Source organism: Equus przewalskii, chromosome 18 (genome assembly GCF_037783145.1).
Source record: "Equus przewalskii isolate Varuska chromosome 18, EquPr2, whole genome shotgun sequence".
Lineage (NCBI taxonomy): Eukaryota > Metazoa > Chordata > Mammalia > Perissodactyla > Equidae > Equus > Equus przewalskii.
In genome coordinates, this window is record NC_091848.1 from 57,374,324 (window position 1) to 57,391,210 (window position 16,887).

A 16,887-nucleotide genomic window follows, 5' to 3' on the forward strand; every position below is an offset into this window, starting at 1 on the left:
TAATATATACTTGTTTATCTGAATTTGAATTAATTCTTTCCCACTAGAATACAAACTAATTGAGGTAAAAGATTTTTCTCTCTCTTGTTCCCTGTTCTTTTTCCAGTACTCAGAATATTGCTTGCCACATGATGGGCATTGAATAAAAATTTGATGTGTAAACGAATTAATGAATGAAAAAACTTCATCTATCATAATGGGGAAAAATCCCACTAAATTTGGCATTAAGAGAACTGGGTTATAATCCTGGTTCTGTCATTGACTAGTTATGAGACATTTCGCAAGTCGTTTCGATCTCCTTGGTTCCATCTCTGTACAATGAGAAGTTTGGACTAGAGGGAGCCGAAAGATCCCAATTCTGACATTCTTCAATTCTGTGCGCGTGGTGCCTTCACACTAGAGACCAACTCCCACGCCCTATTTGGCCAAAACAGGACTGACGGCATTTTTTTCTAGAGCTTCTGGGAAGTAGACGCAGGATTTTTCTTTTCTCTGGATCCTGTCAGGGTTGAGATCCTTGCCAGGAGGGAAGTCACAGCCTTTGCGTCTGCACAAACATTTCAGTCAAGAACCTCCGCGAGTTGCCTACTGAAGGGAAGGAGCCAGAGTGGGGAATATCACAAGGGAAGAGATTCAGTGGTGCTTTGATCAGAAAGTTCATTACATTTGCTTTCGATCACAATGCATACTCACTCATGTCTGCAATCACTTACTCTGTTAGGCAGAAATCCTAGTGGGAAAAATAGCATGTGTGCACGACTCCATCTGTGTGAGCCCCTGCCAGAAACATTTATGAATCACTCGTCTCCTGATAGACAACTTGCTTTTCTAGTTTGCAATCATATTTCCCACAGATGTTGCCTTTGAATTAGCCATTGTCTCATTTGGTTTTGAATGTTTTCTCCTTTTGAGACTGTAATGTGGGCAGATCCCACCTACCATCAAAGCTGGCAGTACTCGCTCAACATTGAAGGAAGGAGACAGTTGGGTGATGCCGGGGAGCTGGAGTCCAGGAGAGCGATAGACACTCTGCACAGCTTGGAGTTGGGCATTTCTCAAGTCCTGGCGTCAGGGATGTTTACTCTCAGGTTATGCAAAGTCCCAGCTTGGGTTCTGGAAAAAATGAGCTGACAACTTTGCCTGAAAGGTTCTTGCTAATTCCTGGGGACATCTTGCTTTTATTAGACCACAGCTCTTGTCATGTTGTCTATCCTGAGCGGTGAGGGTGTCACTCCCTGTGTAGAACCCATTCCTATTGTGGCCTTTATTGTCTGGCAGTTGGTGTTCAGTTAAACATCAAACCAGCTGATAGCCGTATCATCTGGATCTCAGATGTTACTGAGAAATTTTGGAAGGTAAATAGATTTTCCTTTGGCAAATTTAGAGGTTAGGACACTATATTTACAGAAATATCTTATCTTCACTTTCAAGTCACACTGCCATTCCGCCTGTAGATTCTTTGTTAACTTCCATTAGATTTTCCTTCTTTTCCTTTAGAGATAAAATATTAAACAAAATTCTATAAACCAAATTTTATTCCTGTGTAAATATCATGTCTGAATGTGCCAGTGCTGCATCCAATTTCAGATACATGAGCTTGAAGTTAAATGCAAATTTCCATTTCCTTTATAAAGGAGCTGATGAAAATCCATTGTGAAAAGGTTATGAGAAAAAGCTTATCTTATAATTGCAGCCAAGATTCAGGCCATTATTTAAGACGTGAAGCATTTGGCAACAGAAAGATTGTTGTCATTAAAAAGGAAGCCCAACGCATTACTCTTGGGCTGAGAAAAAATAATCTAGCTGTCATTGTTACTTAAGGAGTGACACAGAAGGATGGCAGCAATTCAAATGAGCAGCTTTACCTTGAATGGTAGAGTATACATTTTTTCATGGAGGAAGCAAAGATAATTAACAAACATTTGATGATTGGTTTTAGACCTATCAGGGAGAGATTCACTTTCTGGTTAGTACTTGACATCTAGCTAAATTTGTGTTCCTTAATGCACAGAGCTGAAAGGAAGCCAATAGAACTTGACTATAGTGGGAGTAAGCAGATAAGAAGGTCTTCCTTTCTCACTATACTATTAGCAGCCTGAGGTCTGTAACTTAATGAAATTATTGCCAAATTGGTAGATAATTGGTAAGTATTTTTATAAAATACTCATTTTTGGAAAGAAAGGTTAGGGTGAGGCCACTGAGGTCATCCTGGCTGGGCTTATCTTAGCCTAGATGAAGAGGAAACGGGCACTGGAGGTTTGCATAGGTAAGTATTTGGAAGGCTCTATCATTTTTGGAGGCTACGGAAAAGTCCAGTGTACTTTTTGTCAGCTCCTCCCAAATAATTTCTCCAGATGTCCCATTCCTTGGTTGTTATCCTGAATCACTGTCTAAGATGGTTCTGGCTGTCTCGTCTCTTATCTCCTCCCAATGCAGTGTTATTTCTCTTCTTGATGTGAGAGGAAAATCAATGGACATGCTCCAAAGATGTTTTCAAGCAGGTTTCTTGTTCTAACATATTATCTCAGAAAACCACCTTGTCCTTGTTTATCATGCACGCCCTAACCTTGCATGGCCCTTCTGTGAGACTAGACTGTCTTTTTTTATTTCTAGGAGGCGAGGAAGGAGATGGAACATTCAGCTTAGGCCATTAAGGAGAGATTAATAAAGGGGCTATTTTCAAGATTGTGGGCAAGGTTAATGGAAACCAGCCAGGGATGGCGAAGCACCTCAATCTAACTAGTCTCCCAGCCTCATCTCCTACTGGTGCCCCCCATTGACCACACCCAATTGAAAGCCTGAAGGAGCTTCTCGATGTAGGTCACCCACGGAGCAGGGTGGAAAAGATTGTTGTGTGTATCTGGATGGACAAATAGAGAATATTTAGCACATGATTATCTGGAAGACTATCATTTTCCTCCTTCCCTAGCATGCTTTGGGCTGCTTTCTTATCCTGTCAGTTGGTGTCCTTAGCAATCCAAAACCAAAACTTGTGCAATTGTTGAAATGAATTAGGGAACTGATATACAAAGGAAAGGGAAAGAATCCAGGGTTCTAGTGTATTTGCTTCTCATCCACAGGCTTAACGGACCTGAGCAGAACGTAGGGAAGTGAATGTGCTGTGCGGTATCATCTTCTCTGTGGCCCCATGTGCAGTATCAATGAATCTGGACTAACATGTGGTGCATTCTTCAGGCCAGATGCAGGTAACTGAGTGCTCATCTTATTAAAATTGCTTATTTTCTTTACTGTGGTTCTGTTTCATTTAGGGTATTCGTTCCTTTTCTGTTTCCATCCCTATCCCAATCACCTATCTTTTTCCCTCTCTCTTCTCATCTGTGTAAAGGAATACCCCATTTGTTCCCTAAACATTGATGAAACCACTATTGTAATTAGCTGAGACACTATCAGTGTGTTTCCTTCATCCTACTCCCAGACTAAGGGAGTCATAGGCTAGTTTCGTATGAGTATTGGAATACTTGGCTGAGTAAGGGAACTATTTTAAAGACGAACTTCCTACATGAGAACCTGCTCCCCTCTGAAATCTCACCCAGAGTAGATGATGGAAACCTCCCTCGTCTTGTGGAGGATGGAGCTGTTCTCCCAAGTTGTGAGTAACACCCAGTTCCTGGCCCCGAGATGCTCTCTTCCCTGAGTCCTCATGCCACCTCTTTATCAGAGTAGCTTCTGGCATTCCTTCAGGTTTCATCTAAATGCCATTTTTTCAGGGAACACTCCTCTGATTCCTGAGACTGGGATAAATCCTCTGTAGTAAAGCTTACTAACTATAATTACTCTGTTATATTTGTCTTTGCCTCAGATGATAACAAGCTCCAGAGAGCAGGAACAAAAAGTGTCCTGTTCACCTCCATGTCCCCTGACACCAACTATGCAGTAGGCACTCATTAAATGTGTGCTGAGTGGAAATTGAATCTAATGTAGCTGAGGGCCAACCAAGGCACAGCCAGAGTGGCTTGGAAACCTAAGAGCTTTACTGGTCATGGTACACCACCCCCACACCATCAGGCTTTTTAACAAAGTCGTCTTTATTTTCTTTTTCTTTCTTTTTTATTTTTTTGAGGAAGATTAGCTCTGAGCTAACATCTGCTGCCAATCCTCCTCTTTTTGCTGGGGAAGACTGGCCCTGAGCTAGCATCCATTGCATCTTCCTCTACTTTATACGTGGGACGCCTGCCACAGCATGGCTTGCCAAGCGGTGCCATGTCCACACACGGGATCCGAAACGGCGAACCCTGGGCTGCTGAAGTGGAACGTGTGAACTTAACTGCTGTGCCACCGGGCCAGCCCCTATTTTCTTTTTTAATAGCCTTTTTTGTTTGTTTGTTTGTTTGGTCAATAGCAGGTTTAAAAGTAGAATTTTACATTTAGCTGTAAGTCCAGTGGAATTGCAGCCTTATTGCAATTTACAAACGTTCCCAAAGATTTGGCAAATGTTTTTGCCTGCTTCATTTTTGTAAGTATTTATTTTGAGAAGAGGCTGCAAATTTAACTTTCTTTTCATGGTCCCTTTCTTGCCTTATTTCTGTCTGAAGGAAACTGATATGAAATGAACTGGAAACTTTAGCATTCTCTTTGTTCTTTTTTGACTCTATTATTAAAACAATGTGGAAAGAACTCTGGACTTGGACTCATAAACCCCAGATTCCAGGCCTCCATCAATCAGGTTTTCTCATCTGTAAAACAGAGATAATAATACCAATTGTATAGGGTTGTTGTGAGGATTAAATGAGATGATCCACATAAAACATTTAATGCAGGGCTTGGCAAATAGTCAGTGCTCACTGATGGTGATGGTGGTGGTGGTGATGCTGGATGCTAAATTACTTAATATATCTGAATATTTGCTGTTTTATCTACATTACAGGATTGGGAGGATCATGTAAAAATGAGAGAAAATATGTGACAGCGCTCGGTAAACTGCTTAATTCTAATGCACAGTAATAATAATAGTACCGATGGTGGGAGTAAGTAGTGCTCAACATAAGTGTGTGGGTTTCACCGCTGTTCCACGTAGCACTCAGTTCTATTCTGAAGACGCTACACTCTTTTTCCGTCTGTTTCCCTGCTTGGGGAATCAAGAGTTATGACTGGGAATGGAGTTTAAATGAGTAGGCAAAACACTCATCAAATGGTGTATTTTTCTAAACTTGATGTATCAATTTCTAAACTGAGGAGTTAGTTCCACATTTCACAGACGCTTTTAACTATAGTGTGAGGAATGTCAAGAAGGTTGTTGATTTAGCTTTACACTTGGGAAAAGTAACACGTAGTTGGCCAAGAAACACTCCTGAACCAAAGGAGATAAGCTTGCTCTAAACTTGCTGGTTGTTGCTTCTGGTTTGGTTTTGTTTTTTAAGGAAAAGACTCTTGGTTGCTTTAACTCTTATCGCAAACAGCCTGGCTTTGCAGCCGGCCCGCTGTGTCAGGGTCTCCCGCAGATGTTCATTGCACTCTCTGCAGCTTTTTCCTTCAGAATCGTTGCAGTGAATCTGTTGGCTTGTTGGAGCTCTAACCACTGCTGACTGTTGAATGCCCCTGAGGGAAGAGCAATTTCAGAGGATGTAAATATGTCAAAAAATTCTGTGGATAATCTCAGAACTCCAAGTTTCTATTTCAGCAAATTTGACATAACAGAACTTCTCTCTCTTTCCTCTTTGATTAGCGTCGTTAATGAGACATGGGTACATAATAAAAGACAGGGAGGAAAAAGTCGAATGCAGAATTTCGAGTACTTAGAATGGATAACTAGGCTTTGAAGGATTTTCGAAGCTCATGCTATTCAGTAGGTGAACAGTTGTCTGCAAATCAAAGTCATGAAATGTTAGCTCTAGAAGGTGCCTTCAAGTCCCGGTGTTAACCTTCCTTTGCCAAGCAGGAAACAGCTGCTTGAGTTCCTGCCCAGCACCCTGCTCGGTGATGAGTGAGCTCACGGGACTTCCTGCGCCTCTTGTTAGCACTTGGTTATCACCTACACACTTGCCAGCAATCAGTATAATCAGTGTTGGCAAAATATAAATGTTAATGCCCTTTAATCAGCTAGGCTTTTAGGAGACTTGGCCCAGAAGCCTGGAGTAATCCTCCTTAGCTCTAGAGATGAATGGTGCAGCAAGTTTGAAAGATTTTTATTCTAATTAATGATAGTGGTAGAAATGGCAGCCGTGTTCGCAGCGATAGAGGAAACTGCAGAGTCAGGTGTGTGGGCACGTGGTGCGCGTGTCCTGACCTCACCGCGTGTTCCACATTCCTGGTTTTCTTGTTACAGCTCCTTCCAGCATCTGTGTGGTTTAGCAATAAGCCTGGGTGTGAGGCGATGCCTCGGTGCCCACGAGTTGCTGGAGCAGAGGAGCGATCCACTGTGAGCCTCCTTGGTACAGCAGGAGGCGGGGCGTCTGTGCAGTCTGTCTTCCTGGATGCCCTGTGTGGACTGAAGTTAACAATTCTCTCTCCTAACTAAGGCCCTTCTGGCCGTGGGCCTCGCCCCATTCCTTCTCTTTCCTGTCACTGCTTCCTAATAAAAAGTATGGGAGTTGGTGCTCTGAGGCCACAGAGAGTTAGGCTATTTCTACTGCTAGCCATCTAGGTCAAAATTATTGGCACCTAGGCATTTACTTAAAAAAAAAAAAAAAAGCCACTTACCCTTTGTTTCTAGAACAAATTTGTGATGAGTAATCAAGGTGAATATTAGAATGGATTTTATTAAATATAAAAAAGGAACTGCATTTCAAGAACTATGTTCACCTAGGGGCTGGCCCCGTGGCCGAGTGGTTAAGTTCGCGCGCTCCGCTGCAGGCGGCCCAGTGTTTCGTTAGTTCGAATCCTGGGCGCGGACATGGCACTGCTCATCAGACCACGCTGAGGCAGCGTCCCACATGCCACAACTAGAAGAACCCACAACGAAGAATACACAACTATGTACTGGGGGGATTTGGGGAGAAAAAGGAAAAAATAAAATCTTTAAAAAAAAAAAAAAAGAACTATGTTCACCTAAAGAAAACATCCGTAGTGAGTCCATTTTGGATTTGAGCATCTCACGCTGGAGCACATATGGGTGATCGCCCTAGAAACCTCTCCATGGACAGTTGCAGCCTGGGATGCAGTGAGCCTGCAAGGACGGCCTTCCAGCTTCACCCAGGTGCTTCTGCTGGGGCTCTTGCTCCACGCCTGCCCAGTCCCTGCTTGAGGAGACCTTCACAGGGCTCTCGGAGGGGAGCTTAAAGTCTGCCATCTACAGAACAGAAAGGAGAGTCTGTAGTGCCTTTGGATGGGGGCGGCAGACTCCAGGCATGGGGGACCTTGGCTGGATGTTTCCAGTGTGGCCTGCGGGCAGCTGCGGATGGATGGAGTGTTTGGAGAGGGAAGAACAGGTAGTGTGACTCCTTATCTTAGGCAGCATGGGGCACTGCTCAGATGACCTTGAGCTGTGAGGGGAGCTGTGGGGGTTGGGTTGCAAAGGTGGTTTTGCTCTGGCTTCCCGGAGGGTCCCTGTGCTAGACAGACAGGCTTGACTGTGCTCTAACGGCCAGCTCCTTCTTGCTGAGTCCCTGCCCCACCTCAGCTCTTCCCCGAGGAGACGGGGAATTGCTTAATTGCTGTTCTTTGAAAAACACTTTTATTTTTCTGATATTATGTCCCTTTCCCATTTTTAGTGTTAAAATGCCCTTCCTTAATAAAACGATGGTGTTAATAGATGATATTTCTTGGTTTTGACTGTCTACTTCTGCCAACTCTCCACGTTGTTTCTGTGTTTAATTTACCACTGGTTGTTGAACTCCCAAAGTCTGGAATATCACGATTATACAAGGCTAATATGACTGTATTCTTATTGTAAAAAAATTAAGACAACACAGAAATAAATACAGTAAAAAATGTGGGAGAAAATACAGGGAAAATAGGTAAACATTTAAAAAATATTATCCTTCCTACTCATTTAAAATTTTTCTTTCCATCCAAAATGTCAGATGTCCTTCTAAATGGAAAGCAGTGAATTTCCTCTACAAAAGCCTTATCTGGTGTCAGTCACAACTAATAACGTGGGGAAAAGCCCATTCACCAGCGTCTTCACCTAAACCAGATGCTGTTAATGTGTTTAACTCTTGCATCCAGAAGAGATGGAAGATCTGAGTATGTGAAGAAGAATAAAGCTCTACAGTTTTCTGCTAGAATATTCTGGAGAATTATTTGTCATTATTGTCAACAATATTGTAATAATATGGAAAAAGCAGATGATATAGTGCTGTTTCAATTTGCATTTTCCTGATTAGTAGAAATTCAGCATCTTTTCTCATGTTCAGGCTCATTTGTACTTCTTGTGAAATTGCCTACTGGAAGTTGACCATTTAGTTTTCCAACATCTCAGGTAGCAGTCAGTTCCTGGTGACTAAGTTTTATCAAAGGACAGAACATGCCCTCTTTTTTGACTTTGCCTGCCTACCTACCTGCTCTGAGAGGTTGAGATCTTGGTCTTGGCTTCAGAGAGTCTGAGTTCAGCTCTTGGCTCTGCTGCTTCCTGTGTGACTTACGTCTTAGAGTTCCAAGCACATTATCCATGAAATGGGGATAACATCAGAACCTATTCCATAGAGTTATTGTGAAAATTAAGGGAGGAAATTCCATGTAAAGGGCTTAATGTAAGATTTGGCTCATTATAGAAATGGCAGTGACTGTATTTAATAAGAGGAATTCCAGAGATTTAATTATAGAGACCAACCCTGCTCCTCCACTCCAATCGGTATGATTTCTCCTCTTCAACCTCAAACCCACATCAGGCCTAGATACTCTGGGGCTTCTGTTCTGAGTTCGCTGCAATTCCTTTTGTGATGTTTCTGCACATTAAGGTAAGTGCTCACTTTGCACTTCTGAATTACCTCTTGTAAACAGTTTAGAAATTTGAAAATATGACTATCAAGTTAAAGGGTTTTGGAATTGTTGCTGTGTCGGATCTTGATTGAAGCAAAGTACAGAATTAACCAGAATCTCAGTCATTATTCTGAGTTGTAAATTATGAGAGAAATAACTAAAGTGAATGAAGATCTGAGTATGTGAAGAAGAATAAAGCTCTACAGTTTTCTGCTAGAATATTCTGGAGAATTATTTGTCATTATTGTCAACAATATTGTAATAATATGGAAATGATCATTTAATTAAATACTGCCTTTATAGAATGAGTTATGGCTAAGGTCATTTCATAAAAGTAGAAATTAGTAATTTCTCCCAGTAATTCTGTTAAGAAAATATGCTACTCTGAATAATTGTGAAAGAAAATATGTAGTGTTTCTTCTTTTTCCTCTTATTACTGAATTATAATGTGCAAAACTATAAAATGTTACATAAATCATTTATAAATGGCACTCTAGCCTCTCTTACCAATAATTTTTATTTTATGAAACTGGAATTTCTGTTAAAATGCAATAGGTAGAACTAGAAATTTACCATAATAATATTGATAGCTCCATGCTTCAGAGACTTTTTTCCCTTTTATCTCCAAAATTTACATGGGATTTTTAAGAGAAAGCAGGTGTTATGTCCTCCTGGTGGATATCAAATGCATGTGACGGGAGGGGCTTGTTGCATGAAAGCATGCAAGAAACCAGGCTAGTATCTTAATCTAAGTGCCTCAGCTCCCAGAATTGGACTCCTGAAACTCAAAGAAAACCAAGGCTTGAGGCAGTCACGTTGAGGATCACCTCCGCTGCCCAGCTTCTTGCATCTTTAAATGGTGTGTCCATCACCTGTAGGAAAATGAACAGTTATAAGACAGTGTTGGGATTCACCTCTAACTCTTGGGGGCCTTTCCTCATTATAATCACATATGTTGTGAATTGTTTAGTATCTGTTAATCTTCAGATTATTGTAGAATAAAGGAGATCAAGTAAATGGACACAATTCTTATTCTAGAAGGAATTTATTTTCTAGATGGAAATGCCGACAGGGTGGTGCACACGTGTAGTATCAGGTCATCACTGAGGAAAACTTGACATCTGCAGGCTAGATGGGCAGGAACATCAGTGGGGACAGAGCTTCTTGTAGTGGCCTGACACCGTGAGGATCGACCCTCCTGGCTTGGGGATGCATGGTTCTGTTTGGATCACAAGATGAGGTGCACCTTGGAACTCAGCTCAGGCCTCTGCAGCACCATGTTACACCAGAGTTCTGTCTGTCTGATGCTCGTATGTGCTGCTCTGTCGTGGATTTGACAAGCTCCGTGAAAAGCAGATGAGATATTATTAAACAAGAGAAAAAGGATGTGGGAAAAGTATATGGAGAAGAGTGTGGGAGAGGTTTCCTTTCAGATGATAGAAAAATGTAGTAAATTTGGCTGCTCAGAAAAAAGAATAACACAAAAATAGAAATGATTTTAATTGAAAGGTGTGTCTTAGAGAACTCTTTCTATTATATCACAGCACAAATAAATGTGGTCATGATGCATGTCTGACCCAGGGGGTCAGAAGTGAATGACACAACTATGAGGAAAGGAAACTTCCATACTGTCCTCAAGGGCCAAGTGCTGGTGCTCGGAATGACTATAGAGGGACCCCAGGGCACTTGATGCCGGGTTCCCGGGGGCTGTGTTGTATCTTCAAGTGAAAGCCAGTTCCAGAACTCTCCCCAGAGCCTGGGTAAACCAAGCCAGGGAGCAAGAGTTCCTGAGGGTGAACAGTGCAGCATTGCAGCCAGGCAGCGCGGGACAGTGGGAAACATCTGGACTGTGCACAGAAGACCTGGGTCTTGGTTTCAGCTCTGTCCTGCAGTAGCTGTGAGGTGGTTAGGGATAAATCAGGACAGCTTTTGGTGTCCCATTTTCTTTGGGTGTGAAACCAGGAGATGGGACTAGATTATTTCCAAGGTCCCCTTTTAGCTCCAAAAATGCTCACGATTTGCTGGTTTTGACAGGCAATAATTACCCTCTTTCTTTTTTTCAGGGAAGACATCTACATTGTTCATTTTTAAAGTGAAGGGCTTAGATGTATGATTTCTGTTGGTTTATTCATGTGTACTTTTATTTCAGCAAATGAAGAAACACAGCTGGCATTTAAATGAAGCGTTATTGCAGCTATGGTGTCTGTCTTTCTTGAGGCTGTAGTTCTGTAGGAATAAAGAATATTCTTTGATATCTGGGATGTGACCAAAATTCCACAGAAATAGGACAAAGCAGTGCTTAGCGTAGTTGCCAGAAGATTGGCTTTCATTAAATGCATAATATTTCTGCTGGTTTTGATCTCAAACTCCACCCTGCTGCAAAAATGCAATTTGGGCCAAATACCACATCCAGGGATGAGGTAAATCTAATCTCTTTTGGTTCTGGATGAAATACAACTGATATATTTTTTACTATTTTGGTGCAGTCTTCAATCGGAATCATTATACTATTTAATCGACTGTATTTTTAAAAACTGTGTTGGCAGTAACGATGGTATCGTAAAAATGCTATCTACCAAAGGAAATCTTTCTAATAAATAGTTGGCAGATATAAATTATAATGAGAGCCTCTAATTTATTTTGGGCGCCTAATTTATTAAAAGTGCTTTAAAGAGACATCTGTATTTTACCATTTTCCATTAAATCTACAATCGATGTCAGCCTTCTTTCAGTTAGATTTAAACAGACATTCCTTCTTCCTTTAAAAATGTAGTGTTTACAGGCTTGTCTGCTCCCTTTTAGGCATTTCACCAAGTGTAGTGTTCATGTTTTCTGTGAACTCACAATCATTGAAAACCCTCTCTAAATAAAAGACATATGTGCATGATGTAGTCACAGATCATCATCTGTGGCATCCATGTGACACGTACACACGCGTGATGGAATTTACTCACTCCTTGAATAGTAACTGAATGTCTGCGGTATGTCAAGCATACGTTAACACTGGACACCCATCAGCCGTGATGGTTAATTTTTGTGTCACCTTGACTGTGCTGCAGGGTGCCCAGATTAAACATTTTTTCTGGGTGTGTCAGTGAGGGTGTTTCTGGATGAGGCTGGCATTTGAAGTGCAGACTCAAGTAGCTCGTCCTGCCCAGTGTGGGTGGGCATCATCCGATCTGTTGGACACCGGAATAGAACAGAAAGGCAGAGGAGGGAGGCATTCGCCCTGTCTGTGTCCTGCCTGCCTGCCTGAGCGGGGATATTGCTCTTTTCCTGCCCTTGGACTGGGATTGGGTCCCCCGGGTCTCAGGCCTTTGGACTTCGACTGGACTTTCTGACCCACTTTCCTGGGTCTCCATCTTGCAGAGGGCAGATTGTAGGACTTCTCAGCCTCCATAATTGCATGAGCCAATTCCTCATAATTAACCTCCATATGTTGGTATATATATTTTAGTAGGAGATAGATATCTATCTCCTATTGGTTCTGTTTCTCTGGAGAACCCTAATATAGCAGTGAATTAAAGAGACGCAATTCCTAACTCACATGGCTTATTATCAACAGGAGATTGATTGCTCCCGCTGCATATGAAGTCCTTCCTTTTCATTCTCACACATGTCTGGGAAGCACAGCGAGCATTGTTGCTGCCTGCTGTGGCACAGCAATGCCGAGTCTGTGAAAGGGAGGGAACCCAAAGATGCCTTCTGCACCTTTTGGTTGGCCTGTGTACCCACCTATGGAGTCCATGAGAGAAAATGGATATTTACAGATTCCTGTGGGAGTAATTACCAGTACGTAAAAGTCAGGAGGTTTTTAAGCCTCGGAACTTGATTTTCATTTCTTTGTTTGATTTTCTATGCTTTAGTAAGCATGAAAGGCTATAAGATCTAATGGCTAAGAATCTGAGTGCTAGAATCAGCATATGTGGGTTCAAGTCACCGCTCTGCTATTTTTAGTTCTGGGACCTTAGACATATGACGTATCTTAGTTCTCTCACCTGTAAAATAGAGATGATACTGATTTCTACGAGCGGAATTTATTGTGGCTTATTGTGGGGATTACATAAATTAATTCACATAAAATACTGAGGGTAATGCTTGGCATGAAGCAGGCACTCAATCAATCTTATAAGTTATTACACATAATAAAAAAATCTACCCCCTAAGAGAGACATTTGGGAATCATTTTCTTTATATTTCTGTTAAAGTATATTATTTTAGTCTTTTTTTTTTTCGTTTCAGTGTTTAGAGGAACTTTCGTCAAAGATGAAAAACGTGACCTAATTTTGGTAAACAGCAAGATGGAGGCTGTGTTTTGGGTGCTTCTCTCTCTGAAGACTCTCCATGGCTTAGTTCCTGGCTTGTCGCTTTTGTCCTGGGGGCTTCAGGTTCCCTATGCAACGAAAACACAGAGCAGATGTTATGAGACTGAGCCAACGGTGGCCCATAGCATGAGCGCCTGACTGATGGGTTCAAAAGCTTTCTTCTAGCAATTCAAGAGTGCCAAGAATGAGTAAGCCAAGAAGGAGAGTTATGACTGTTTGCAAACCCATAAGGAGTGGTTCTCAGTCTGCACTTGACAAGTCTGAGGGTTTAGAAGACCGTTTGTGGTACAGCTGAATCCCCAGTGTGCTGTGTTCCCAGGGAAGAAAACCAATAACAACAGATCCACAACTCATGCCATTTGCTAAATGGGCTTCCTCGCAAGTGGGGCTCTGGGAGGAATCTCACAATTTCCTGCCGCTTTGTCTCTGAAGGGTAAGCAAGGAGAGTTGTTCTCATTTCAGCTGCTTTCATTTCTGGAGACGATGGGGAGTGTGGAAGTGTCTTTGCTTTTCAGTTTTGCTTCCATTCCAGTGCTTTCTCAGCTCTACGTTTTGTGTTGCCCGGTAACCCTCAAACTTGACATGGAATTCAGGTCAAACTTCCATATTTCACTGGTTTGGGGTTTTTGCATGGAAAATTACTCATAGCTGTCTTTCAGTGTCTAAGCAGACGGAAGAGTGGATGGGTTGTGATGACAATGACCAAAATGAGGCAAGACATCTCAACTAGCTGGTGGGTTGCAGAAATACTGCAGACTCACGTGGCTCCCACCAGACTCTCCAAAGGACCATTTGTTATCTGATTTTACTGATGCTAATTTTTTTCCACTGAAATATGCTTTCATGTGACTCTAGAATAAACAGAATTTAATAATTCTCTAGAGACCAAATTCTGGTTTCTGGCAGGATTTTGCAATCAAGTCCTTGAAACAAATTCTATCTGACAAACACTGGTGTTCTAAAGACCTAACTTATCACATTTTTGAATTTCAAAATGGCCTAGTTTCATCATCCAAAATGCAGAAGTTCATATTCAATGAGCCCTTGACCCTAAACAGTTGATCTTTGATGTTAGTTTTAATATTTTGGGGTCCTATTCATCATTTGAATAGATCCTGGTGGCTCGTCAGCTTACCCAGCAGGGAAAAGACATGGAGTCTGAAAGACTTGAACTAATGACTTTCTTGGCCTGATTTGAGTGTCCTCACCTCTTAGACGCCTAGAGTTCTCCTGAATTCATTAAGAAGTGACTGAGTCATCACTTCTAAGAAATCAGGGCCATAATGTATTGATAACACTGAGCTCTAGGGGAATTATTTGTTTTAGAAATATACTTGACATATAACATTATGTAAATTTAAGGTGTACAACATGTTAATTTGATACATTTGTATATAGTCATATGATTGCCACTAGCAATAATGAGCACCTCTATCACATTACATAATTATCCTCTCTTTTTAGTGGTTGGAATGGCTAAGTTATAGTCTCTTAGCAAATCTGATGATTATAATGTTATTGTCTATATTCATTGTACTGTGCATTTGATCTCTAGGGCTTATTTGCTATTCATTGTAAGTTTTTACCCTTAAACAACGGCTGTCCAGCCCCCCACACCTGCATCCCCTGGTGACCACCATCTTACTCTCTGCTTTTGAGTTTGGCTTTTTTAGATTCCACATCTAAGTGGTATCATGTGCTATTTTTCTTTCTCTGTTTGGCTTACCTCACTTACCGTAATGTGCTCAAGCTCTGTCCTTGTTGTCATAAATGGCAGGATGTCCTCCTTTCTCATGGCTGAATATTTCATTGTATAATTATACACCACATCTCCTTTATCCGTTCATCCATTGACCCAAAGCCTCCCGGTACGTAGTTGTATATTCTTCATTGTGGGTCCTTCTAGTTGTGGCATGTGGCACGCTGCCTCAGTGTGGTTTGATGAGCAGTGCCACGTCCCGCCCAGGATTTGAACCAACGAAACACTGGGCTGCCTGCAGCGGAGCGTGCGAACTTAACCACTCGGCCACAGGGCCAGCCCCAGTCTGCCCATTTTTTAAATGGATTGTTTGTTGTTATTGGGTTGTATGAGTTCTTTCTGTATTTTGGATGTTAACCCCTTATCTGGTCTGTGGTTTGTAAAAATTTTCTCCCAGTCTGTAGGTTGCCTTTTCATTTTGTTAATTGTTTCTTTTACTGCGCAGAAGCTTTTAAGTTTGACGTAGTCCCATTTGTTGATTTTTTCTTTTGCTATTTGTGCTTTAGGTGTTATATGCAAAAGATCATTGCAAAGACCTATGTTGAGGAGCTTTTTTCCTACATTTTCTACTAGGATTTTTTTAGTATCAGGTCTTATGTGTAAGTCTTTGGTCCATTTTGACTTAAGTTTTGTGAGAGGTATAAGATAGGAGTCCAGTTTCATTGTTCTGCATGTGTTTATCCAGTTTTCCCAACACCATTTGTTGAAGAGATTGTCCTTTCCCCATTGGATGCTCTTGACTCCCTTGTCAAATATTAGTTGACTGTATATGCAGGGGTTTAGTTCTGGTCTCTCTACACTGTTTCATTGGTCTGTGTGTCTGTTTTCATGCCAGTACCCTACTGTGTTTATTACTGTAGCTTTGTGATAAGGAAGTATAATAACTCTAGCTTTCTTCTTTTCCCTCAAGATTGCTTTGGCTATTTGGGGTCTTTTGTGGTTCCATATAAATTTTAGGGTTGTTTTTTCTATTTTTGTGAAGAATACCATTGGTATTTTGTTGGGATTGCATTGAATCTGTAGGTAGCTTTGGGTAGTATGGACCTTTTAACAATATTAATTCTTCTGATTCATGAACATGGGATGTCTTTTCATTTGTGTCTTCTTCAATTTCTTTCAGCAAAGTCTTGTACATATCTTTCACTTCCTTCGTTAAATTTATTCCTAGATATTTTATTGTTTTGAAGCTATTGTGAATGGGCTAATTTTCTTTATTTCCTTTTCAGATGTTTCATTAATAGTGTATTGAAACTGATTTCTGTCTGTTGACTTTTTTATCCTGCAACTTTACTGAAATTGTTGATTAGTTCCAACAGCTTTTTGGTGGAGTCTTTGGGATTTTCTATATACAAAATTATATCATCTGCAAATAATGACAATTATGCTTCTTCCTTTCTGATTTGGATGCCTTTTTTTTCCTTTGTCTTGCCAAAAATTCTTATTTATTACCAAATATCTGAAAAGGACTAGAGAAATGATCCTGAAAATTTCTCCTTATGTTAGGTGAGAAAATGAGTCAGAAGAGCCTTTTATAATGGTAGCAATTATGCTTTTTCCTTTTTTTTTTTTAGTTCCTTAATTTTAAATATTTTTTAAAGATCTTTGAGATTACCAGGGGAAAGTTTGGGCTTGGTAAGAGATAAAGAATGTTTGAAGAAAAAACAGTTATAAAGGAAATAAGGCAACATAAAGATATTAATAAATCCAGTGAAAGCATAATAGAAGGAATGGGGAGGAAGAGGACAGGGCTGCATGAGAGTGGAATCAGTGAAGAGGAGAGTAGCTGGTATTTGGGTCCGGACTTGAGAGCACTGATAGTTCCTGAGACAGGATTACGTAAAATTAATTATCTGAAACTCTGCCTGGTGATTGGTATGTTCTAGGTGTTCAACACATATTTGCTCCATTCCTCTTGTTTCTCCCACC

General features: G+C 41.0%; 1 long non-coding RNA gene across 7 annotated transcripts in view; it reads left to right on the top strand.

Moving 5' to 3' along the window:
• Positions 1 to 16,887, top strand: part of LOC103551414 (uncharacterized) — a 327,409-nt gene that overhangs the window by 69,500 nt on the left and 241,022 nt on the right. For all 7 annotated transcript variants that reach the window (XR_011529001.1, XR_011528997.1, XR_011528999.1 and 4 more), the window contains 2 exons: positions 3,081 to 3,206; positions 13,120 to 13,635. This is a non-coding gene — a long non-coding RNA (uncharacterized lncRNA). The remainder of the gene's footprint in view (positions 1 to 3,080; positions 3,207 to 13,119; positions 13,636 to 16,887) is intronic.